The following is a 26,746-nucleotide window of genomic DNA, read 5'->3' on the forward strand; positions in this document are numbered from 1 at the left end:
AATGGAGGCATCTCATGCTTTTGTCTCAGTAATGTTTCAAACACTCTTCACTCTTCCTGAAACACGATACCTTTTCTTTCTTCTTTTAGACTGTTTTGTTGTTCATTATTCAACTCTTTGGCTAAAGTCTCTTCTTACTTCATCAAGCATAATCAATTTATTTCTTATAACATTTGCATATGTTTATTTTGTAGCAACAGTCATATTTTTAGAAACTATTTGCTTTGATTTTTAAGCTCATAAAAGTTATAAATTATATAGTTTTCCTGTTTTATTCTCTGCTCTGCAAATAGCACATATCATATCATTGATGCTAGAAAAATGTGTTTATATCATAAACCCTGAAAACCAAGCTCTTCCTTATGGATTCATTTTAATTTGCTAGGATTTTAATTCCACAGTGTCATTTTTATTTTGTCATCTGGAGGGCAATATTCTTCGAGTGCATATCATCAATGGATACAAAATGTTTTCACCAAAATTGAACCTGTCACTGGTGAATGCCCAGCCTGATAATGGCAGAGGTCATTGCTAAGCTCCTAATGTGGTGTTATTTCTTGGGGGTTGGTTGGCCATCTAGCAGCAGGTTGATTATCTTGAACCCACATCATCATAACGGGGACACTATTTGTTCTGATACGCAGAATGTATATTCTAGGTGAAGATTTTCCTTCCCTGCCTGCATACGTTTAACAGCTCTACTCTTTGTAGTATTATACAATGCCTTATGTATTGCTCTAATGTCCTACATAATTTTGCTTCCAACTAATGAAAATATTTTATAACAAAGAAAGCAAGATAGTGGGTTCCCACTCACAATATTCACTAGTCTTATCATATGCCCCATTGCTTAGATATAGCTGGCTTGACAGAATGATTGAATGGCCTAACAGGGGCTCACTTTTGGCACCAGGTAGAAGACAATATTCTATAGAAAATATTTTACTTGCCAAATCACCACCCTGGGCTCAGAAAGCTTGGGTTCCTACTGCCCCAAAGAAGAAATACTTCTACCAGAGAAAAAAAGCTCTATTTCTGTTGAAGGCAAAGCTGAGACTACTACCTTTCCCCTATGTGTTCAGGCTTCTTTTACTGCTGAACCAACAGACAGAGAAGAGTGTCATTGTTCCAGCAGGAGTATTCAATCCCAGTTACCAGAAGTAAATGAGGGTGCTACTACATTACAATGGTGGATAGGGCTGTCTGGAGTTCAGGGGATCCTTTGGGGCACTTCTTGCTCTCCCTTGGAGTTCTATTCAATGGAAAACTATACATCATTCAAAATAGGATATTCAAGGACTTAGATATTATAGGAATAATGATTTGGATTATTTCCATAAATAAAAAATGGCATCCAGCCGAAGGACTGGCAGTGGGTAAGGGAAATATGAAGGTGTAGTGGAAGAAAGTATCTATGGTTACTACCTCGGCCTCATGAACAGTTATAAGGAAGCTAAGGTCATACCTCATGTTTGTTTTTCAATTTTTTCTTATCCACTCCTCATTTCTACCCAGTATTTTGTATTAAGAACCTCAGTGATAGCATTTTAGGTTTTAGGTAGGAATAAAACCCACTTAAAATTGAGACCTTCATTTGATGTTATGGGATCTGGAGATATTTTTGTGTCATCTCTGTTGAGGAAATTCATCTTTTACCTGAGAAAAACAAGAGGGAATACTGAAGGGCAAAAGTGGTGGACAATGTCAAATTTTTTCCAAGTAGACCTTCATATTCCTCTTCACCACCCTCTCTATATGCTAGGTCCTGGCCTTTATAACTACATCAATGGGTTTCTATGTTCAATGGTCTCTTTGGATTCAGTCAAACAGAGGCAGGAGATTGGAAGACAGAAGGAGTGTAAAGCTGGGCATTTATCCTCTTGGCTCTCTTCCTTGAAAATCACCTCAGACAGGCTGTGTCCCTAATTTGAATGACACAGGTCCTTTCGGGTGCCTTCTACTAAGACTGTTCTCTCTGGGTTCTGGTAACCACCTCATCTCCTTAACCCTCCTAGCCTATGCCTGTAACCACTTCCTGTTTTGCAAGCCACAGGGTACTTCATCATCCTTTGTTCCCCTCATCCATGGCTACATCATTGTGAATAGTCCTTTTATAAAACTATCTTCAAGTCATCCAGTTTGAGTGATGTCTGTTTCTAGGTGGGATGCTGACTGATAGAGCTGGCATGCCTTACATCTTGAAAGGATGGGTTTGATTGCCTGCATGTCTTAAAATGACTTCTGTTACAGATTTATACTTTTCTGGAGGTCCCAGATTTCTGGATGAAATGCCTCTTGGGGAGACTTAAGAAACAGTCTTTTTTTTTTTTTTGATGGAACTGTTAATAGGGTTTTCCACCACCCCCTACACCCAAAGCAAGATATATGCCAGGCCAAATTAAATGGAGGTTTGGCTTCATTTAAATTTGCTCTGATGGTGAATTCTGTAGCTGTAGGCCTTGGACTAGGGTGGCTGTTGCGGAACTAAGGACCAACAGTGGCTATTCTTGGCTGGCTCAAAGGTCACAGGCAAACAGCTGGCCACGAGATAACAAAAAGAAGACAGTGTTCTCTCAAGCTTCTAAGGACATTTGCAATACAATAATTTTTTTCCATATAGTAACAAAAAGAACTTAATCATCTGTGAACTAGACTGAGAAATGGGTATTAACATGAAAGAAAAATATGTCAAGAAACAAACCCTTTTTCTCAACTCCTCCACAAACTTTTTGTTGCTTTCTCCATTCTATAACAATGTCCTTGTGAACTCTACTGTTTAACTTAGAAATTTAAAGACATTCTTTGCCTCTTCCTGTACTCACCTCAAGTTGAGGGACCCTGGCATACTGCAACAATCCAGACAGACAGACTTGAGTTCGAATCGTAACTCCAATACTTCAGAGGGTTGTGACCTTGGACAACATATGTTCCATTTCTTACTCTCAATTTCTTCATCTGTAAAATGGAAATAATGACACCTAATAACTCTTGATTGGAGACAATGTAAGACAAACTAATGTACTGAAGAGGCATGACTTATAGAACAATTAAAACACAACTTTATTTCCCATCATCCTTTTAAAATGTTTTAAGTGGATGGGATCTTTTCACTCTCCTTGATGAAAGAAAAGTGCATATCCCACAACTTTTAATTTTTTCAGTTTTGTCTTAGGTATTAGATGGTCCCACAGACAAATAGGATCTAATTAAACAAGAGCTTCTTTACAGCAAAATAAACAATCATTAGAGGAAACTGGCAACCAACAAATGGGAAAAAAATTTTTGAAATCTACCCATCTGACAAAGGGCAAATATCCAGAGTCTACAAAGAATTAAAACAGATGTACAAGAAACAAACCCATTCAAAAGTGGGCAAAGAATATGAACAGACACTTTTAAAAAGAAGACATTTATGTGGCCAAGAAACATATGAAAAAAAAAAAAAGCTCGTCATTACTGGTCATTAGAGAAATGCAAATCAAAACTACATTGAGGTACCAACCCATACCAGTTAGAATGGTGATCATTAAATCTGGAGACAGCAGATGCTAGAGAGGATGTGGAGAAATAGGAACACTTTTACACTGCTGGTGGGAGTGTAAATTAGTTCAACCATTATGGAAGACAGTGTGGTAATTCCTCAAGAATCTAGAAATAGAAATTCCATTTGACCCAGCAATCACATTACTGGGTATACCCAAAGGATTATTAATTATTCTATTTTAAAGACACATGCACATGTATGCTTATTGCAGCACTGTTTATGATAGCAAAGACCTGGAACCAACCCAAATGTCCATCAATGATAGACTGAATAAAGAAAATGTGGCACATATACACCATGGAATACTATGCAGCCATAAAAAACAATGAGTTTGTGCCCTTTGTAGGGACATGGATGAATCTGAAAACCATCATTCTCAGAAAACTGACACAAGAATAGAAAATCAAACACCATATGTTTTCACTCATAGGCGGGTGATGAACAATGAGAACACTTGGGCACAGGGAAGGGAATGAGACTATGCTAGGTGGAGGGGTGGAGGGGAGGGGAGGGGAGGGACAGCAGGGGGCAGGGAAGATGAGGAGGGATAACACTGGGAGAACTGCCTGATGTAGATGACAGGGCCAGGAAGGGGGGATGGAGACAGCAAACCACCATGGCATGTATGTACCTATGCAACAATCCTGCAGGATGCAGGATGTGCACATGTACCCCAGAGGCCAAAGTACAATTAAAAAAAAAAAAGTAAATTCTTATTCTATGTAACCTATGTTACATTATTAACATTATGTTAATTCTTACGTACCTCCAAAATACATAAAGCACTTATATGAAACAATAAGGCCAAATATCTACAAAATATAATTTACATGAAGACTTAAATTAATGAAGGGATACACCACATTCACAGAAAGAAAGATTTTTATAAATATGTTAATTCTCTCCATATTGATCTATACATTTATACATTTCCAATTAAAGTTCCATTATAGTGTTCTGAGAAAACTGATTCCCTAATTGTAAACTGTATATGGAAGAGCAAAGGTCAAATAATAACTAAGATGCTTTCAAAGTGGGAGAGTAACCTCTATTACTTATCAAAACTCATTATAAAGTTTATTAAGACAGTGTGGTATTGATGCAGACACAGATGAACCAACCATACATAGGATTACAATAGAGAATTCTAACAAAGACCTCCCCATATAGGAAAAATTGCTATCTTATAGAGAAGCACCACAGATTACTTGAGAAATGAGGATTTATTTATTAAATGGTTCTAGGCCAATTGAATATCCAAAAATGAAATATATATATATACCTTCAATTATATTGAATTTGAAGACTTTTATTCATAAAGAAACCATAAAGACAGTGAAAAAAAAAGCCAAAAACTGGAGGGAGGTATTTGTAACATTTTTAAGTGAAAAAGGATTAGTGTACATAATGTAAACTGTTATAAATCAATACAAAAAGTCACATTACTCAAAAAAAATAGAAAAAATATGAATTGTCATTTTACAAAAAATTACACACATATGGAAATTAAATATTTGAAAAGATGTTCAACTTAGTAGTCTGGGAAATGATAATGGGGATATGATTTTTTTATTCACCATATTAACAAAAAAATCATTAAGCCTGACATCTGTTGTTGAGGATGTGAAGGAAATGTAAGTAAGTACAATAATTAGTTGGCATTGTTTTATAAAGTTAAATATTTACATACTCTATGTCCCAGAATTTCCATTCCTAAAGATTTTTCTCCAGAGAAAGAATACAAATATGTATCGAGATACATACAAAAGAATTTTACAGCAACATTGCTTGTAATAGCAAAATAAATAAATAAGTAAAATTCCATTATGGCAACTTGAGAAAACTGACTCCATGATTCTAAAATGTATATGAAAGAACAAACGTGAAATAATAACTAAGATGCTTTCAAAGTGGGAGGATAATGGAATACTATGCAACCATTAAAAGAAACAAGATCATGTCTTTTGCAGGGACATGGGTGAATTTGGAAGCCATTATCCTAAGCAAACTAACACAGGAACATAAAATCAAACACTGAATGTTCTCACTCATAAGTGGGAGCCAAATGACGAGAACGCATGGACACATGGGGAAATCAACACACACTGGGGCCTTTCAGAGGCTGGGGAGGGAGAACAGAAGAAAAATAGCTAATGGATGCTGGGCTTAATACCTAAGTGATGGGATGATCTGTGCAGCAAACCACCCTGACACACATTTACCTATGTAATGAACATGCACAACTTGCACGTGTACCCCTGAACTTAAAATAAAAGTTGAAGAAAAAAGAAAAGCAGGAGAGTGGGAGTATACTCTCTATTAGTTATCAAGACTAACATGATATTTATAACACAATATTAATATCTAGGAAAGTGACATTTGAATCATGGTATAGTTACACATTTAAATAATATAGAACCATGAAAAATAATTAACTGTAGCTTTATATTACTGCATAGATGAATCTTAGTTGTAAAGCTAGTTTCCAGTTATTATATTCAGTATTATAACAAAACTAATTTTGAAATATGTAGTTTGAAGAATAAATACACAAGTGACAAAACTATGGAAAAAAGAATGATAAATATAAAAATCAAAAGGAGGCCAGGCACGGTGGCTCAAGCCTGTAATCCCAGCACTTTGTGAGGCCGAGGCGGGTGGATCACGAGGTCAAGAGATCGAGACCATCCTGGTCAACATGGTGAAACCCCATCTCTACTAAAAATACAAAAAAAAAAAAAAAAAAAAAAAAAAAAAAAATTAGCTGGGCATGGCGGTGCGTGCCTGTAATCCCAGCTACTCAGGAGTCTGAGGCAGAAGAATTGCCTGAACCCAGGAGGCGGAGGTTGTGGTGAGCCGAGATCGCGCCATTGCACTCCAGCCTGGGTAACAAGAGTGAAACTCCGTCTCAAAAAAAAAAAAAAAAAAAAAAATCAAAGGGGAGGTTGCCTGTGAGAAGAAGGCATGAGAATAAGGAGAAGTGAAAAACATAGAGGTAGCTAGAATATTAATAAACATTCTACTTTTTACATTTGGTAATTAGTTCCCAAGTATTCCATTTATTATTTTGCTTCATAGCTAGGTTACACATATTCTACTGAGGCTCTTTTTATTTTTATTTTTCAATCTTCTTTCCTCCCTGTGGTTATGCCTGAATAATTTCTATTGACCTGCCTTCAAATTCACTCACTCTTTCTTCTTTTCACCCTGTTTTGCTAGGGAGACCATAGAGTGAGTTATTTATTTCAGTTCTTAAATCTTTCAGTTCTAACATTTCAATTAGATTCTTTTCTATAATTTTCTATTTCTCTGCTGAAAACTTTCAACTTTTTATTTATTTCAATAGTATTCACAATTACCTTCTAGAGAATGGTTGTAGTAACTGCTTTAAGGTCTAGGTATGATAATTCCAACATCTAGGTTATCTCAGGGTTATCTATTGATTTTGTTTTCCCTTAAGAGGAAGGCATATTTTCTTGGTCCTTTGTATATAAAGCAATTTTTGATTACAACCTGAACATTTTGAATATCTTATTGAAAGGCCCTATGTTTTCTAACATGTTGATTTGTTGTTGTTACATTAGCAATTAATCAAATCAGGTTCCTATCACACATTTTATCTCACTTGCTGTGGATTAGTTCCAACATAAGTCAGATTTCAGACTTTATTTTACTTTATTTAGGTGTGTTCCATACACATGCATTTCAAGGGTAAGTTAGGGACAGTGTTAGTTCATGCACAGACTTAGAATATCCTTCCAAAAACTCTTCCTCCAAGATTACCTCATGTTTTGGTTCCCATGGGAACTAGAGAACTCCCTTTCTGAGTTCTCTGGCTAGAATCTCAGGATTCCTTTCAATATTTTATCTCCCATGTTGATAAAATATTATGTAATAATGGACCAGGTTTGGTGGCTCACACCTGTAATCCCACGACTTTAGGAGGCTGAGGCAGGTGGATTACCTGAGCTCAGGAGTTTGAGACCAGCCAGAGAAACATGGCAAACTCTGTTTCTACTAAAAATACACGCATTAGTAGGGCATGGTAGTGCTGCCTATAGTCCTAGCTACTCGGGAGAATGAAGTGGGAGGATTGCTTGAGCCTGGGAGGCAGAGGTTGAAGTGAGCTGAGCTCGTGCCACTGCTGTCTCAAAAAAAAAAAAAGAAAAAAAGAAAAGAAAAGAAAAGAAAAAAGAAATAAAGAAAAGAAAAAGAAAAAAAGAAAATTCATAGAAATGTATCTACCAGTGAGGCAAAGTACTATGAGAAAAGGGGATAGGCTGGGCATGGTCGCTCACAGCTTTCATCCCAGAACTTTGGGAGGCTGAGGCAGATGGATCACCTGAGGTCAGGAGTTCAAGATCAGCCTGGCCAACATGGGGAAACCCTGTTTCTACAGAAATACAAAAATTAGCCAGGCATGATGTTGGGCACCTGCAATCTCAGCTACTCGGGAGGCTGAGGCAGGAGAATCACCTGAACCTGGGAGGTGCAGTTTGCTGTGGGCAGAGATGATGTCATTGCACTCCTGCCTGGGTGACAAAGTGAGGCTCTGTCAAGAAAGAAAAGAAAAGAAAAGAGAAAAGAAGAGGAAGGAAGGAAGGAAATAAAGAAAGAAGAAAAGAAAGAGGATGGAGAAACAGTGATTTCCCCTACATTCTTCAGGCTGCAGAGGTCTTTTTCCCAGTTAATTAGGCCAGAGAAATAGGCTATCTCCTTGGGACTTAGATGCCCACACCACAGTCCTCTAAGTGCCATGCAGCTTCCCAAAGGGGTCTGACTCTGAGGAAATGCCAGGAAAAAAAATGAAGGAAAAACAAACAAACAAATGAACAACAGGGATTTCTTCTCATACTCTCTAGCTCATGGAAGTTCTCTATGCCCAGTCCTCTGTCTAGAAAGCAGGAGATCCCTTTCAGAGATTTTCCAAACTTAGCACATTTTAATTATTTCACATTTATTTAGAGTGACTTAAATCTGCCCTACTCCCTGGCTAATAAACCTCATGCAAGTGTGTGTGTGTGTTGTGTCACAATCGTGTCATCCCATACAGAAGGTAGTCAAGATGTATTTGCTGACAGATTGCATAGTATCTGGCTCTTAGTTGCTATACAAAGTGATCTGGGCCCTACCCATAACCATTTGTCTTTTACTTTAGTGCACACTAACCTGACCTCCAATTGCAAGCTTGTGAATTTCTCTGCCTGAGGTCTTTCTCAGGCAACTGAAGCATGCCTTGTCTGCCTCTGTAGCAGGTTAGTGCCAAAAAGTTAACATCTGCTGAAAAAAAGACCTCAACCAATGACTAAAGGAACTGGTTTATAAATATCCCAGCCCATTTCCCCTCAGGTAAGTTAATTCTGTGCACTAGGTCTCAGAATTTTTCCAGCAGGGCTTAGCTCCAGTTGTCTACAGTGATAGTGAGTCTGAAAATGCACAATTTGTTGGCTATTTCCCTTCTCTGACTCACTTCACCATTTTTATTTTGGTGGTTTCTTGATCCTCTTAAATAAACTACTTTTACCTAAATCCTTGTTTCAGGGGTCTACTTCTGGGGTGATCCAAACTAAGGCGTCTACATATTGCACATATCCATTAATGGGAGTTTTATTAAGATGTTTTCTTGTAGCTGGTAGATGGAGCACTGGACTTCAAGTCAGGAGGTCCTAGTTTATCCGTTTGTCAGCTACGTAACCTTGAACAAGCTCCTCAATTTTCCAAGGCATAGGTTTCTTCATTTGAATTATAGAGTTAATAAAATCTACCTCATAATGTTCTTGTGAGGATTAAATAAAATAATGCAATATATGAGAAAATACCTATTCTGGAGGCTGGCACATAGTGCATCCGTGTATGTTGGTTCAGTATATGCATAAAGAATTCTTTCTTGTGCTGTGAACGATCATGCCTATTTTATTTTTTTTCTGTTGAGGAGTGGGGGTTGAATTCACATGTCCTGTCAACATCAGGCATTGCTAACGGTGGGGAAATGTTGGAAAGACTGTATTGTTTCATCTTGAGGATCATGTTTCTAATTAGCAAGAGCCTGTTTTATTTCAACATTAATGGGCAATAGCTCAGCAGATGCTCCCTCTATTCCTGAGTCCCAGTGTGCTCCAGAGGAAATGTACAACAAACACTTTAGACTGAGTACATTGTTTTTTAAATTTATATGGAGTTCTCTTTTATTTGAAAATTATTTCATGAAGTTTTCATTACTTCACAGACTTTTAGGTCCATAAAGAGACCTTAGTGATCAGTAGGAATCAGACCCTGTTGTTTTGTTAGGAAATCAGAGGCTCTATTGCCTCCCCTCCCCAAAATCATTTCAAAAACAGTGACAACTATTTTCAACTATTTAAAAGATTAATAAATGACAGATCGATAAGTCTTACTAAACTGACTTCAGAAATTAATGAAAGTGGGGCATTTTAAATTCCGCTTAAATGGGAAGAGAGCTGTCCTACATCCAAGGAGATGGCTGATATGAAAAGTCTGCCATCACTAGATGTATGTGAGAGGACACTGACTCTATGCGGGGTGTTCTTGAAGGGATTCCTGCTCTGTCGGAGGGAAACTTAACTGGGCAGTAGAGTCCCTTGCTATAATTCTGATTTTCTTACGGCAAATACCTTGCAAAGTACAGAGTGCATAATACATGCACAGCAAAAACATGATGATTATTACCAAACATTCTGTGTCCCTAAAGTTGCCATAGAGATAATTAATTCTCTTGTTACTTCTATGGGTTTCTTCTTTCTTCATATTGACACTCCATTCATTTTATTTCTCTCTGCCTGCAGTAGCCCAGGGGATGTCAGAGCCCTGTTTCCAAGAATGCTGGAAACCCCTATGTTTGACACAAGTGGGGCTTCTAGGGGTTCAGGCTTGGCAATGGGGAAGAATATGGCTGTAGAAGCCATGGAAGGGTACCGCTTGGATCTTTCTTCAAGAAGGAACCCACCACAGATGCAAGGAGTACAGTGAGCTGACAGCTTCCAGATACTAGCTCTTTGAGGATTCATCTCGGCTTTCTTGCTGAGGTCTCAGAAGTCCCAGAGAACCCCTTGCTAATTACTGAGCACGGAAAAAGTACCAAGGCCTGGTCATTTCAGCATGAATTGGGACTCCTCTTTCAGGTTACCTTTGCTCTGTGGCTGGCTGTTGCACCAGTGACTTGATCAGATCTGCATTGTGATTTGAAGCTACTTCAACCCAACCTTGCCTCTTTCCTCTGTCTTTCCAAGGTATTGGATCTAAATCGTGGTCTAAAGGTGTTCCCTGCCCTATCCGGCTTCTTTCCCTGTTACCTTTCATAGATAGTACCCTCAGCAAAGCCCTGTAGTACCCCTAACTCCATCTCAACTTCTGCTGTCAGAAGGACCAACTGACTCCATGGCTGACCTGGTAGCTATGGAGCTCATAATAAAGGGAAAAAAGACCATGTCTCAAAAGTAGGAGAATTTGAATCATCAGCAAGACATAGAAAACAAGAAAGAGAATTGAACAACAGGATGTACAAGGAAAAGTCAGAAGGCAGCAGCATGGGGTTTGGAGGCAGGTTCCTTGAAGAAAATATTCTAGAATAGGAAGTCATTTCCATAAAGACTCCTGGCCACACACTAGGGTCAATGCTCCTCAGACAGAAGCCACTTAATAATGTTTTATCTGATGGGGACCAGGAAAAGGGAGATAAACTGCCTATGCTGTATCCATTGACACTGGCTGTTGCACAGCACGATACAGCAGCATCCCCAACAGCCTTTACACATGTGGAAGTGCCAGCTTTTATAAGGCAGATAATAATAATATCTAATATTTTATTAGGACCTGGTATGCATCAGGTCCTATTCACTACTGTAAGTTCATTTTTCATTTAAGTTTCTGAGGGTCAGAAATCTGAGAGTAGCTTGCTGGATTGGGATTTTTTTTGAGGTTGTAGATGAGCTGTCAGTCAGGGCTATAGTCATTTTAAAGCTTACCTCGGATGGAGGAACCAAACCCAGGTCACATGTAGTTATTGGCAGGCCTCAGTTCCTCACCATGTGGGCTTCTCCACAGGGCTGCCTGACATAGCAGCTGGCTTCCCACAAAGTGAGTAACTCAAGATAGAGACAATACTCAAGGCAGAAGCCACAATGTTTCCTAACTTCTCTCATCTCAGAAGTGGGATTCCCTCATTTGTGGCATATCCTGTTGTCGGAGACAAGCCCTGTTACAGTATGGGAGAGCCCTACACCAAGGTGTGAATACCAGGAGGCCAGGATCTTTGGGACCATCTTGGAGGCTGGCTACCACAACCTCTAAAGGTACAATATGAAGTAGACATTTTACCAAGGAGGAAAGTGAGACAGAGAAACTTCAGTACTAGTGGAAAGTCAAGGTTTGAACTGAGAGTCTATGTTCCTAACCACTGTGCATACTGTCTCTCCAAACAGAAGAATAGAAGATAGGGAAGAAAGAAGATGAATGCGGTTAAACTTGATCATTGTGGGTAGTTAAGCAAGGAATGGTGTAAGCAATGATAATTTGTATAGAAATGTACACCTTAACAGAACAATTCCTCATTATCAAGGATAATCTTTACATCAAACTTAGAAAGAAGGAATTATTTCCCTGTTTTCCAGATATAAAAACTCAGAAAAACTAACTGCTCCCCCATAGTTACACAATTAGTACACAGTGAAGTTAAATTCAGATCTTCATTTCTAAGTACTGGACTCTATGCTATATGTCAGCTGTTCTTTCTACTAAAAAACCAAGGACAAATTGATGTTTCTGATTCTCTAGGAATAGAAAATAAGGTAACAAAGTTGGGAGGAGCACCGAGAAATCTGTCAGTTCTACGTGAATTAGAGAAAGCCTGCACTGAAGCATGGAATTGGTTGGAATTTTTTCAGTGTTTCTTGAATATAATATACATACAGAAAAGCATACATATCACAAGCATTGTTGAACTTTTATAAATGAACAAGCCAAATGAAGAAATAGAAATTACCATTCACTCCAAAATCTCTTTCATTCCCACTTTTTGTCACTATCTGCCACTCAGTAATCACTATGCTGACTTCTAAAACCATAGATTAGTTTTGCCTGTTTTTGAAATTTATATAAATGGAATCCTACAAAAAGTATATGATTCCATTTATATAAATAGCTTCTTTCACTTAATTTCACTTGTCCATAAAATTCATCCATACTGTTGTGTACACTTGCTTTCTTTTCATTCTCAATGTTGTATAGTATTCCACTGTGTGAGTACAATTCATTTAGTGGCTATACAAAGTGTTAGCAAACTACGATCCATGGGCCAAATTTGGTCCACCTCATATTTCTGTGCAGCCTGAAAACTAAGAAAGTTTTCTACATTTTTCAATGCTTTAAAAAATCAAAAGAATAACATTTCATGGCACATAATAGTCATATGAAATTTAAATATCAGTGTCTATAAATAACTTTATGGACCATATCATGCTCACTCATTTTCATATTATCTGTGAACTTTCACATTATAATGGTAAAGTGAAGCAGTTACAACAGAGACCATATGTAGTACTATTGCTTTGCACTGTTGCTCCGGGCACCAGAAATATTAACGATGCACTTATAACTCAGTTTTGCCTCTTGGACTGCAAATTTACCATCTGGCTCTTTATAGAAAATGTTTGCTGATACCTGCCTTATGTTACTGATGGGCATTAGGACAGTTTCTAGGTGTATACTATTATGAATAGTGCTGCTTTGCATATTCTAGTTTATGTTTTTGGTTAACATATGTAAGCAGTTATTTTGGGTGCATATCTAGGAGTGGTATTGCTAAGTATTAGTATGTGTTCAGCTTAGTACTGCGAAAGTGGGTTGTGCCAATTCTACACTCTAACCAGCAATGTATGAGAACTTTGTTTGCTCCATATTCTCACCAGTGATACGTAGTTTATGTCTATTTTATTTAATCATCTAGTGAATGTGCAGTGGTAAAGTGGTAATACAAGAATGGTTTTGTAATAATTACAGCAACTTTTTTTCTAGACTCTGCTAACAGTTTCACTCACATTACTGCCTTATAGATTAGTCCATTTTATAGACATAAAAATAGTGAGCAGAGTGAAGGAATTTTTAGTCACACAGCTATTAAGTAGCAGGACAAATATTTGATTGACTTTATAGCCTATGTCTCTTCTATTATACCAAGCTGCCTCTCCGTATAACAATTTAAAGAAATATTACACCCTTGGAGAATATCAGCAACAGCAGTATGTTCAGCATCCAAATATTTATTAGAAGAAGGAGAGTGATGGGTAATGAAAAGTAGGTACAGGGTGAGCATACCCTCATTTCTGCTACTTCTGCTGCAGTGGCTCACTGTGCCTTCTGCCTCCCCCCTCAGTCCTCTGGCCGAATTTGTTTATTACATGTTCTGACAGTTGAGACCTATGGTGAAAAATGATAACAGATTTGTATTCTCAAGATCATCTCCAGATGCTGACTAGAAGCACCTCTGGATTCATGAAACATTTGTCTTTAGTATTTCTTGATGATTCACGACTGAAAAAAAAGTTCTAGGAGCACTTCAGCATAAATCATAGAGAATTCCTTTCTTTGGCAATATGGAATGTGTTTCTCTATTTCTTTAAGAAGAATAATGTGTGTATTAAAAATTTGGTTGGAATGGGGATTAAGCCAAGATGAGATGATCATGCAAATCATTATTGCTGGTTTCTCGTAGCCAAATAATCTGTTCCCTCAAACCTGGAATTTGTCATCTGTAGGTGAATGACTGCTGAAAGGCCATATCTGAGTCGCTTGCATGATTCCTCTCCTTCCAACTGCTACTTCTCCCAACCAGTTTTAAAATAGATTTTTTAGTCTAAATTGCAAAACTCTCATATCAGTTTTAACTTACTTTCCTGCTTCCTCACAAACAAATATTCAAATTGACCTAGAATTGTCCTGCTAATCTGTTTATGCTGTTGCCTTGAATAAATACTTCCATAAACTCATTATTGCCTATATCACTGCTGTACAATCATTTTTGATTCTATACTACTATCTATTAAAATTATATCTATGAATTTACATAAAAATTATAATGTATATATGAGGTATTTACTTATGAATGGTTATTTTTATAGAAAAATATGAAAATGTACAGTTTTAAAGGATGAGGGAACATATATCAGGGAACAGCAAACTTTTTCTTAAAAAAAAAAAAAGAAATGGTAAAGATTTTAGGCTTTTGTGGATGATAAGGCTTTATCACATAAGGCTCCTCAACTCTGCCATTATAGTGCAAAAGCAGCCACAGACACTTTGCAAACAAATAGGTATGACTGTGTTCTAATAAAACTATATTTAAAAATGAGCAAATTTAGTCTGCAGTCCATATTTTGTGGATACCTGATGTATATCTTTAGCTACTTCAGATGTGAACCAAGGTCAAATTGGACCCAAGAACTCAAATACTCCTGACTACTCCTGACTTTCTTCTTCATCCCTGCTGTGCATGTTTACCTTGTTCTCTCTGTAGCTGCAGCCTGGCTTCCTCTGCTCCATAGGCTACCACACAGTAAAAGCTGGCCAGCAGCAGATGTCGACTTTGATATTACAATCCAGGCACACACCAAGAGCCTTATTTCACTCTCTTGGTTCTAGAAGGAATTTCCCAGAAAAAAACTTGTTCACTCAACTTAGTGTGCCCTTACCATTTCATTAACATTATATCACATGGAGATTTTTACCACAACCACTCAAGTGGAGAGAAAGGAGGCAATTTCTCCAGAAGGCATGACAGGCAAACAACTTTCTCAGTATCTTCTACCATAAGGAGCAGCACAAAGAAAGAAGTAATTAATTATCACAATAGAAGCAATCATTTTCACAAAGAAAAGTAACTGTAGCTATAAAAAGAAAATGATAAATAAATTGTCTTATATTGCTAAGTACTTATTGTGCATAGAACTATGCAATAAATGGTAGGACTGTGTTCTATGCTGTAGTTTTTGAAAGACAATGAGTGGTTTTCAAATCACTTTTAGCATCCATAGAAAGAATGTGTTATGTTATGCTGTGGTAACAACTCTAAAATCTCAGTGGCTTCAGAAAGCAAAGATGAATTTCTTGTTCACACTACATGTCCATTACGAGTTGGCCAAGAGTTCTTCTTCCCTTTCTCCATCAGGAATACATGTAAACTGAACATCCCCCAACTGTCTCCCATAGCAGGAAGAAAAAAAAGGGGTGAATCAGGCAATAGTCTTTAAAAGTTTCTTCTTAAAAATGACATGTATTGTGTCCACTTATATTTAATTTGCCTAATCACTTAACTTTAAAAAGGTTAAATGAGCAATTAAGCTATGTCCTTGGATTGTATTATTGGTACCAATTACATGCTGTTATCCTACAAGAGGACTGTGTACCTTCGCCATACATTGTTATGTGACTGTGAAACAAGTACATGTTCCCATTTCATCAATATTAGGCTTGGCCATATGGCTTGCTTTGGCCGATTACATGTAATCAGAAGTGATATGTGTTACATTTGAGCAGAAAATGTAAAGCCACCATATGGTTCTGTTATTGTTCTTTTTCCTGATACAAAAATAATATGTCCCAAATAAGGGTTGTTCAGGCAGCCTCTGTTCTAGAATGAAGGTGATACATAAAGTGAAGCAATGTCTACCTACAATCAACATGCAAAATACATGAGAAATGAACTTTTGTTCTTATAAACCACTGAGAGTTTGGAGTCTTTTGTCATCGCAGTGTAACCCAGAAGAAGATGACTACTACAGAGAAGAACAAGAGATACCAATAAATAGCTCTACTGGCTAACGCTGCCAGCTTTTATAACGACAAATTTTTTACCCACTCGCCTCTGTGTACACATTATACACACATAGCCCTCTTCAAGGAGTCACCCAAAAGTCTGTCCAATTACTACATCAAGATATTGGCAGGATTGTAAATAGTTGTCTTTTCTCCCTTGTCTTTGTGTGGTATTCCCTCTGTGCCTATCTGTGTCCTAATCTTCTCTTCTTATGAGGACAACAGTCAAGATGAACTAGGGACCACCTATATGATACTATTTCACTTTAATTTCCCTTTTATTTAAAGGCCCTATATCCAAATACAGTCGCATTCTGACATACTGGGGATTAGGACTTCAACATATGATTTTTGGAGGGGGCACAATTCAGATCAAATACTGGGCTATATGGAGCAATCTTTTCATCAAGGTATTTGTGCAAAGTAATCTTTTTATCAGGTCCAGATGTGGCTTCTCTTGGTCTGAAGACCTTTGTACTAAAGAAACAAATCATCTGTTCCCTACACACCCAATATACAAGAGAACAGAAAAGCCACAATAAATAACTTCATTCAGAAGTGGAAACTGTAGGAGACATATAGCTGACATTGTTCCATAGTAAATCAGAAATCCTAACAGGCAGAAATCTTGAAGGTCTACTACTTAGGAGTAGAAAAGATGCCTAGGTAAAGCCTGACTCCACACTCAGGGAGTATCACCTTTCTACTTTTATCTCCATTATCCTTGGCTCTGGCCTCTGGAGATTGTACCTTTTTCATTACGGGCATACCACAGGGATGTTGCAGATTCAGTTCCAGACCAGCAAAGATATCAACAAAGTAGATGTCACAATAAAGCAAGTCACACAAAGGTTTTTGTTTATCAACGCATATAAAAGTTACGTTTATACTACACAGTAGTCTATCTAGTATACAATAACACTATGTCAAAAAAAGTACATGTGATAATTTTGAAAATTTTGCTGCTGAAAATTGTTAATCATCACTTGAGCCTTCAGCAAGTCCTAATCTTTTTGCTCATGGAAGGTTATGCCCACGTTGATGGCTGTTGGCTGATCAGGGTGTGGTTGCAGAAGGTTGGGATGGCTGTGGTAATTTCTTAAACTAGGACAATGAAGTTTGCTGCATTGCTTTACTTCCTTTCATGAAAGATTTGTCTGTAGCATGGAATGCTATTTGATAGCAAATTTTAAAATTTTTATTTATTTTCAATTGACATAAAATTTGTACATATTTATGGGGTACACAGTGATATTTTGATACATACAATATATAGTGGTCAGAACAGGGTAAATAGCACACCAATCAACTCAAACGTTTATCATTTCTCTGTATTGGGAACCCTCAATATTCTCTCTTCTTGCTATTTGAAAAATTAATGTGCCATTAACTATAGTAATCCTACAGTGCTATAGAACAACGAAATGCATTCCTCCTATCTAGCTGTAATTTGTTTCCTTTAACAAATCTGTTTCATCCCTTTTTCCTACCCTTCACAGCCTATAGTAATTTCTATTCTCTTTACTTCTATGCGGTTTTTATCTTCCCCACATGAAGGGGAACATGCAATGTTCAACTTTCTCCTTCTGGCTTATTTCACTTTACATAATGTCCTTCAGGTTCATCTATTTGCCACAAATGACAGAATTTCATTCCTTTTATGGCTAAATAGTATTCCATGCTGAATATACACCACATTTTCCTTATCCATTCATCTGTTATTGGACACTTGAGTTGATTCCATATCCTTACTATTGAGAATAGCACTGCAATAAACATGGGGGTGTAGAGTGTAGATTTCTCTGTGATATACTAGTTTCCTTTTTTTTTAGATATCTACCTGTTGGAATTGCTAGATCACATGGAAGTTCTATCTGTAGGTTTTTGAGGAACCTTTATGCTCTTCTCCATAGTGGCTGTATTCTTCTGCATTCCTACTAACAGCATGTAAGAGTGCCCTATTCTTCACAACCTCAACAGCAGCTTCCCAACCCCCATATATCCAAAGAATTACCTCATAAAGGAGAGCTCAGGCTGACATCTGGCAGGTATCCTTCCAGCACAGAGATAACAGAAGAAGAAATTGGCAGCAACCTTTACTGTTCTGCAGCCACTGAAGGTGATCCCAAGACAAACAGGTTCTGGAGTAGACCTCCAGCAGTCCTACAGCATAGGGGCCTGACTGTTAGAAGGAAAACTAAAAACCAGAAAGAAATAACTTCATCATCAATAAAAAGGACTTCCACTCAAGATGCCATCTGAAAGTCACCAACTACAAAGACCACAGGTAGCTAAATCCACAAAGATAGAAAGAAAGCAGCACAAAAAGGATGAAAACACCCAAAACTAGAACATTTCTCCTCCTCCAAGGGATCACAACTCCTCACCAAAAAGGGAACAAAGCTGGATGGAGAATGAGTCTGATGCATTGACAGAAACAGGCTTCAGAAGGTGGGTAATAACAAATTTCTTTGAGCTAAAAGAACATGTTCTAACCCAAGCAAAGAAACTAAGAACGTAGAAAAAAGGTTTGATGAAATGTTAACGAGAATAAACAGCTTAGAGAAGAATATAAATGAATTGATGGAGCTGAAAAGCATAGCAAGAGAACCTTGAGAAGCATACACAAGTTTCAATAGCTGAATCAACAAGGCAAGAGAAAGGATATCAGAGATTGAAGATCAACTCAATGAAATAAAATGCGAAGGTACGATTAGAAAAAAATGAACAAAGCCTCCAAGGAATATGGGATTATGTGAAAAGACCTAATCTACGTTTGATAGGTGTACCTGAATATGACGAAGAGAATGAATCCAAGCTGGAAAACACTCTTCAGGATATTATCCAGGAGAACTTCCCCAACCTAGCAAGGCAGGCCAATATTCAAGTCCAGGAAATACAGAGAACACCACAAAGATATTCTTCAAGAAGAGCAACCCCAAGGCACATAATCGTCAGAGTAAACAAGGTTGAAATGAAGGAAAAAATGCTAAGGGTAGCCAGAGAGAAAGGTCAGATTACCCACAAAGGGAAGCCCATCAGACTCACAGCAGATCTCTCAGCAAAAACCCTACAAGCCATAAGAGAGTGGGGGCCAATTCAACATCCTTAAAGAAAAGAACTTTCAACCTAGAATTTCATATCCAGCCAAACTAAGCTTCATCAGGGAAGGAGAAATAAAATCCTTTATGAACAAGCAATTGCTCAGAGATTTCATCACCACCAGGCCTGCCTTACAAGAGCTTCTGAAAGAAGCACTAAACGTAGAAAAGAACAACCAGTACCAGCCACTCCAAAAATATATCAAATGGAAAAGAGCATAGACACAATGAAGAAACTGTATCAACTAACGGGCAAAACAACCAGCTAGCATCAAATGGCAGGATCAAATTCATACACAACAATATTAACCTTAAATGTAAATGGGCTAAATGCCCCAATCAAAAGACACAGACTGTCAAATTGGATTAAAAAGTCAAGACCCATTGGTGTGCTGTATCCAGGAAACCCATCTCACATGCAAGAACACACATAGGCTCAAAACAAAGGGATGGAGGAAGATTTATCAAGCAAATGGAGAGTTAAAAGAAGCAGGAGTTGCAATCCTAGTCTCTGATAAGATAGACTTTAAACCAACAAAGATCAAAAGAGACAAAGAAGGGCATTACATAGTAGTAAAAAGATCAATGCAGCAAGAAGAGCTAATGATCCTAAATATATATGCACCCAATACAGGAGTACCCAGATAGATAAAGCAAGTTCTTAACAACCTACAAAGAGACTTAGACTCCCATACAGTAATGGTGGGAGACTTTAACCAACCACTGTCAACATTAGACAGATCAATGAGACAGAAAATAACAAGGATATCCAGGACTTGAACTCAGATCTGGACCAAGCAAACCTAACAGACAATTACAGAACTCTTCACCCAAATCCACAGAATATACATTCTTCTCAGTGCCACATCACACCTACTCTAAAAGTGACCACACAATTGGAAGTAAATCACTCCTCTGCAAATGCAAAAGAATGGAAATCACAACAGTGTCTCAAACAACAGTACAATCAAATTAGAACTCAGGATTCAGAAGCTAGCTCAGAACCACACAGCTTCATGGAAACTGAACAACTGGCTCCTGAATGTTGACTGGATGAACAATGAAATGAAGGCAGAAATAAAGATGTTATTTGAAACCAACAAGAACAAAGACACAACGTACCAGAATCTCTATGACACATTTAAAGCAGCATCTAGGAGGAACATTTACAACAATAAATGCCCACTTGAGAAGCAAGGAAAGTTCTAAAATCGTTATCCTATCATCAAAATTAGAGGAGCAAGATCAAAAAAACTCAAAAGCTAGCAGAAGACAAGAAATAACTAAGATCAGAGCAGAACTGAAGGAGATAGAGACACAAAAAATCCTTGAAAAAAATCAAAAAAATTCAGGAGCTAGTTTTTTGAAAAGACCAACAAAATAGACCACTAGCCAGATTAATAAACAAGAAAAGAGAGAAGAATCAAATAGATGCAATAAAAAAATGACAAAGGGGATATCACCACTGATTCCACAGAAATACAAACTACCATCAGAGTTTACTACAAACAGCTCTATGCACATAAACCAGTAAACCTGGAAGAAATGGATAAATTCCTGGACACTTGCACCCTCCCAAGCCTAAACCAGGAAGAAGTTGAAACCCTGAATAGACCAATAACAAGGGCTGAAGTTGAGGCAGCAATTAATAGCCTACCAACCAAAAAAAGTCCAGGTCCAGTGGGTTCACAGCTGAATTCTAACAGACATACAAAGAGGAGCTGATACCACTCCTTCTGATACAATTTAAAACAATCCAAAAAGTGGGAATCCTACTCAAATCATTTTATGAGACCATCATCATCCTGATACCAAAACCTGGCAGAGACTCAACAAGAAAAGAAAATGTCAGGCCAATATCCAGGATGAACATAGATGTAAAAATCTTCAAAAAAATACTGGCAAACTGAATCCAGCAGCACATCAACAAGCTTATCCATCATGATCAAATAGTCTTCATCCAGGGGATGCAAGGCTGGATCAACATACGCAAGTCTATAAATGTAATTCATCACATAAACAGAACCAAAGACAAAAACCACATGATTATCTCAATAGATGCAGAGAAGGCCTTCAACAAAATTCAACATCCATTTATGCTAAAAGCTATCAATAAACTAGGTATGGACAGAATGTATCTCAAAATAATAAAAGCTATTTATGACAAACCCATAGCCAGTATCATACTAAATGGGCAAAAACTGGAAGCATTCCCTTTGAAATTTGGCACTAGACAAGGATGCCCTCTCTCACCACTCCTATTCAATATAGTATTGGAAGTTCTAGCCAGAGCAATCAGGCAAGAAAAGAAATAAAAGTTATTCAACTAGGAAAGGAGGAAGTCAAATTGTCTCTTTTTTCAGATGACATGATTGTATATTTAGAAGACCCCATCTTCTCAGCCCAAAATCTCCTTAAATTGATAAGCAACTTCAGCAAAGTCTCAAGATACAAAACCAACGTGCAGAACTCACAAGCATTCCTATACACCAATAACAGACAAACAGAAAGCCAAATCAAGAGCAAACTCCCATTCACAATTGCTACAAAGAGAATAAAATACCTAGGAATACAACTAACAAAGGATGTAAAGGACCTCTTCAAGGAGAACTACAAACCACTGCTCAAGGAAATAAGAGAGGACACAAACAGATGGAAAAACATTCCATGTTCATGGTTAGAAAAAATCAACATTGTGAAAATGGCCATACTGCCCAAAGTAATTTATAGATTCAATGCTATCCCCATCAAGTTACCAATGACCTTCACAGAACTGGAAAAACCCACCTTAAACTTCATATGGAACCAAAAGGGAGCCAGCATAGCCAAAACAATCCTAAGCAAAAAGAGCAAAGCTGGAGGCATCACACTACCTGTCTTCAAACTATACTACAAGCCTACAGTAATCAAAACAGCATGGTACTGGTACCAAAACAGAGATACAGACCAATGGAACAGAACAGAGTCCTCAGAAACAATGCCACACATCTACAACCATCTGATCTTTGACAAACCTCACAAAAACAAACAATGGGGAAAGGATTCCCTGTTTAATAAATGGTGTTTGGAAAACTGGCTAGCCATGTGCAGATACCAGAAACTGGACCCCTTCCTGACACTTTACACTAAAGTTAACTCCAGATGGATTAAAGATTTAAACATAAGAACTAACACCATAAAAACCCTAGAAGAAAACCGAGGCAAAACCATTCAGGACATAGGCATAGGCAAGGACTTCATGACTAAAACACCAAAAGCATTGATAATAAAAGCCAAAATAGACAAATCGGATCTAATTTAACTCCAGAGCTTCTGTACAACAAAAGAAACAATCATTAGAGTGAACAGGCAACCCACAGAATGGGAAAAAATTTTTGAAATCTACCCATCTGACAAACAGCTGATATCCAGAATCTACAGAGAACTAAAATGGATTTACAAAAAAAAAAAAAAAAAAAAAAAAAAAAAAAAAAAAAAAAAAAAAAAAAAACCCATTCAAAAGTGGGCAAAGGACATGAACAGACACTTTTCAAAAGAAGATATATATGAACCCAACAAACATATGAAAAAATGCTTATCATTATTGGTCATTAGAGAAGTGCAAATAAAAACCACATTGAGATACTATCTCATGCCAGTTAGAATGGTGATCGCTAAAAAATCTGGAGACAACAGATGCTGTTGTGGAGAAATAGGAACACTTTTACACTGTTGGTGGGAGTGTAAATTAGTTCAACCATTGCGGAAGACAGTGTGATGATTCCCTAAGGACCTAGAAATAGAAATTTCATGTGACCTAGCAATCCTGTTACTGGGTATATATCCAAAGGATTATAAATCATGCTATTATAAAGACACATTGACACATATGTTCATTGCGGCACTGTTTATAATAGCAAAGACCTGGAACCAACCCAAATGCCCATTGATGATAGACTAGACAAGGAAAATGTGGCACATATACACCATGGAATACTATGCAGCCATAGAAAACGATGAATTTATGTCCTTTGTAGGGACATGAATGAATCTGCAAACCATCATTCTCAGCAAACTGACACAAGAACAGAAAATCAACACTGCATGTTCTCACTCATAGGTGGGTGTTGAACAATGAGAACATACGGACATAGGGAGGGGAGCATCACACACTGTGGTTTGTTGGTGGGGAACAGAGCAGGGTAGGGAGTTGGGGATGGATAACATGGGGAGAAATGCCAGTTACAGGTGACGGGGGGATGGAGGCAGTAAACCACCTTGCCATGTATGTACCTATGCAGCAATCCTGCATGTTCTGCACATGTATCCCAGAACCTAAAGTACAATTATATATATATATATATATATATATATATATATATATATATGAACAAGGTGCCAAGAAATTAGGGATTACGGTAAATGACCAAGCATAAGAATAATTGGTGTTTCTGAGGAAGAAGAGATATATAAAGCTTGGAAAACTTATTTGAGGGAATAATTGAGGAAAATTTCCTTGGTCTTACTAGAGATCTAGACATCCAAATATAAGGAGCCCAAAGAACACCTGGGAAATTCATCACAAAGAGATCATCACCTAGGCACATATTCATCAGGCTATCTAAAGTCAAGACGAAGGAAAGACTCTTAAGAGCTGAGAGGTAAAAGCATCAGGTAACCTATAACAGAACACCTATCAGAGTAAGAGCAAATTTCCCAACAGAAACCCTGTAAGATAGAAGGGATTGAGGTACTATTTTTACCCTCTTTAACAAAACAATTATCAGCCAAATATTTTGTGTCCAGTAAAACTAAGCTTCATAAATGAAGGAGAGATAAAGTCTTTTTCGGACAAGGAAATGCTGAGAGAATTTGCCACTACCAAGGAAGCACTACAAGTAATGCTAAAGAAATTTGCATCTAAATATGAAACAAAACTTCAAAATATACCAAAATAGAACCTCCTGAAAGCATAAATCTCACAGGGCCTATTAAACTATAACACACACACACACACACACACACACACACACACACACACACACACGCACACATCCCAAGGTGTTTAGGCAATGAATGTTCAGGCAATGAATTTACATATCCTAAATCAGGCGTCCCCAAACTATGGCCTGTGGGCTGCATGCGGCCCCCTGAGACCATTTATCCGGCCCCCCCACCACACTTCAGGAAAGGGCACCTCTTTCATTGGTGGTCAGTGAGAGGAGCACAGTATGTGGTGGCTCTCCAACCATCTGAGGTTCAGTGAACTGGCCCCCTGTGTAAAAAGTTTGGGTACGCCTGCCCTAAATGCTCCACTTAAAAGATACGGAATGGCAGAATAGATAAAAATCCACCAACCAAGTGTCTGCTGTCTTCAAGAGACTTACCTGACACGTAAGGACTCACATAAACTTCAGGTAAAAGGATAGAAAAAGATATTCCATGCAAATGTAAACCAAAAGCAAGCAGGAGTAGCTACTCTTACGTAAGACAAAACAGACTTTAAAGCACCAGTAGATAAAAAAAAAGACAGAGGAACGTTATATAATAATAAAAGGATTAGTTCAACAGAATAAAAATTATAATACATACACAACTAACACTGGAGCTCCCAAATTTATAAAAAATTACTTCTAGATCTCACAAATAAGATAGATTGCAACACAATAATAGTGGGGGACTTCAATGCTCTACTGACAGCACTAGATAGGTCATCAGGAGAGAAAGGCAACAGAGAAACAACGAACTTAAACTCTATCATAGAATAAATGGACTTAATAGACATTTATAGAACATCCTACCCAACAACTGCAGCATGTACAGTCTTTTCATCAACACATGGAACATTTTCCAAGATAGAACATATGATAGGCCACAAAAATAGTCTGAATAAGCTTTAAAAAATCAAAACTATATCAAGTACTGTCTCAAACCACAGTGGGATAAATATGGAAATTAACACCAGAAAGAACTCTCAAAACTGTACAAATACATGGAAATTTTAAAACTTGCTCCTGAATGATCTTTGGGTCAACAATAAAATTAAGATGGAGATTTAAAAATTCTTTAAACTGAAGTATAATAGTGATACAACCTATCAAAACCTCTGGGATTCAGCAAAAGCGGTGCTAAGAGGAAAGTTTATAGAATTTAATGCTTACATCAAAACGTCTGAAAGAGCACAAATAGAAAATCTAAGCTCATGGAAATAGAGAAACAAGAACAAACCAAACCCAAACCCAGCAGAAGAAAATAAATAAGATCAGAGCAGAACTAAATGAAATTGAAACAAAAAATACAAAAGATAAACGAAACAAAAAGCTGTTTCTTTGAAACGATAAAATTGATAGATAATTAGTGACATTAACGAAGAAAATAAGAGAGGAGATCCAAATAAGCTGAATTAAAAGGAAATGGCGGATATTATAACCAATAACACAGAAATACAAAAGATCATTCAAGGCTATTATGAACACCTTTCCGCACACAAACTAGAAAATCTAGAGGAGACAGATAAATTCCTGGAAATATACAACCTTCTTTGATTAAACCAGGAAGAAATAGAAAGGACATAACAACAACTATAACAACAACAAAAGCTACAGACCAATATCCCTGCTGAACATAGATGCAAAAATCCTCAACAAAAATACTAGCTAACTAAATTCAATAGCATATCAAAAAGGTAATACACCGTGATCAAATGAGTTTCATACCCAGGACGCAGGGTTGGTTTAACACATGCAAGTCAATAAATGTGATAACATCATATAAACAGAATTAAAAACAAAATCACATGATTATCTCAATAGAGACAGATAAAGCATTTGAACGAATTCAGCATCCCTCTGATGATTAAAACCCTCACCAAAACTGGCATAGAAGGGACATACCTTAACATAATAAAAGACATCTATGACAAACCCACAGCCAACATTATACTGAAGGGGTAAAAGTTGAAAGTATTTTTACTGAGAACTGGAATAAGACAAGGTTGCCCACTTTCACCACATCTATTCAGCACAGTACTGGAAGTCCTAGCCAGAGCAATCACACAAGAGAAAGATATAAAGGGCATCCAAATCAGTAAAGAGGAAGTCAATTGCTGCTGTTCACCAATAATATGATTGTATACCCAGAAAACCCCAAGGACTCATCCAAAAAGCTTCTAGATCTGATAAATGAATTCAGTAAAGTTTCAAGATACAAAATCAATGTACACAAATCAGTAGCACTACTATACGCCAACAGTGACCAAGCATCAAATTGAGAACTCAACCCCTTTTACAACTGCTTC

General features: G+C 37.4%; 1 long non-coding RNA gene across 1 annotated transcript in view; it reads right to left on the reverse strand.

Moving 5' to 3' along the window:
• The window catches only part of LOC141580402 (uncharacterized), a 132,078-nt gene that overhangs the window by 49,383 nt on the left and 55,949 nt on the right, over positions 1-26,746 (reverse strand). The window contains exon 2 of the long non-coding RNA XR_012512605.1: positions 2,823-2,955. This is a non-coding gene — a long non-coding RNA (uncharacterized LOC141580402). The remainder of the gene's footprint in view (positions 1-2,822; positions 2,956-26,746) is intronic.

Source organism: Saimiri boliviensis, chromosome 11, assembly GCF_048565385.1.
Source record: "Saimiri boliviensis isolate mSaiBol1 chromosome 11, mSaiBol1.pri, whole genome shotgun sequence".
In the NCBI taxonomy this organism is placed as follows: domain Eukaryota; kingdom Metazoa; phylum Chordata; class Mammalia; order Primates; family Cebidae; genus Saimiri; species Saimiri boliviensis.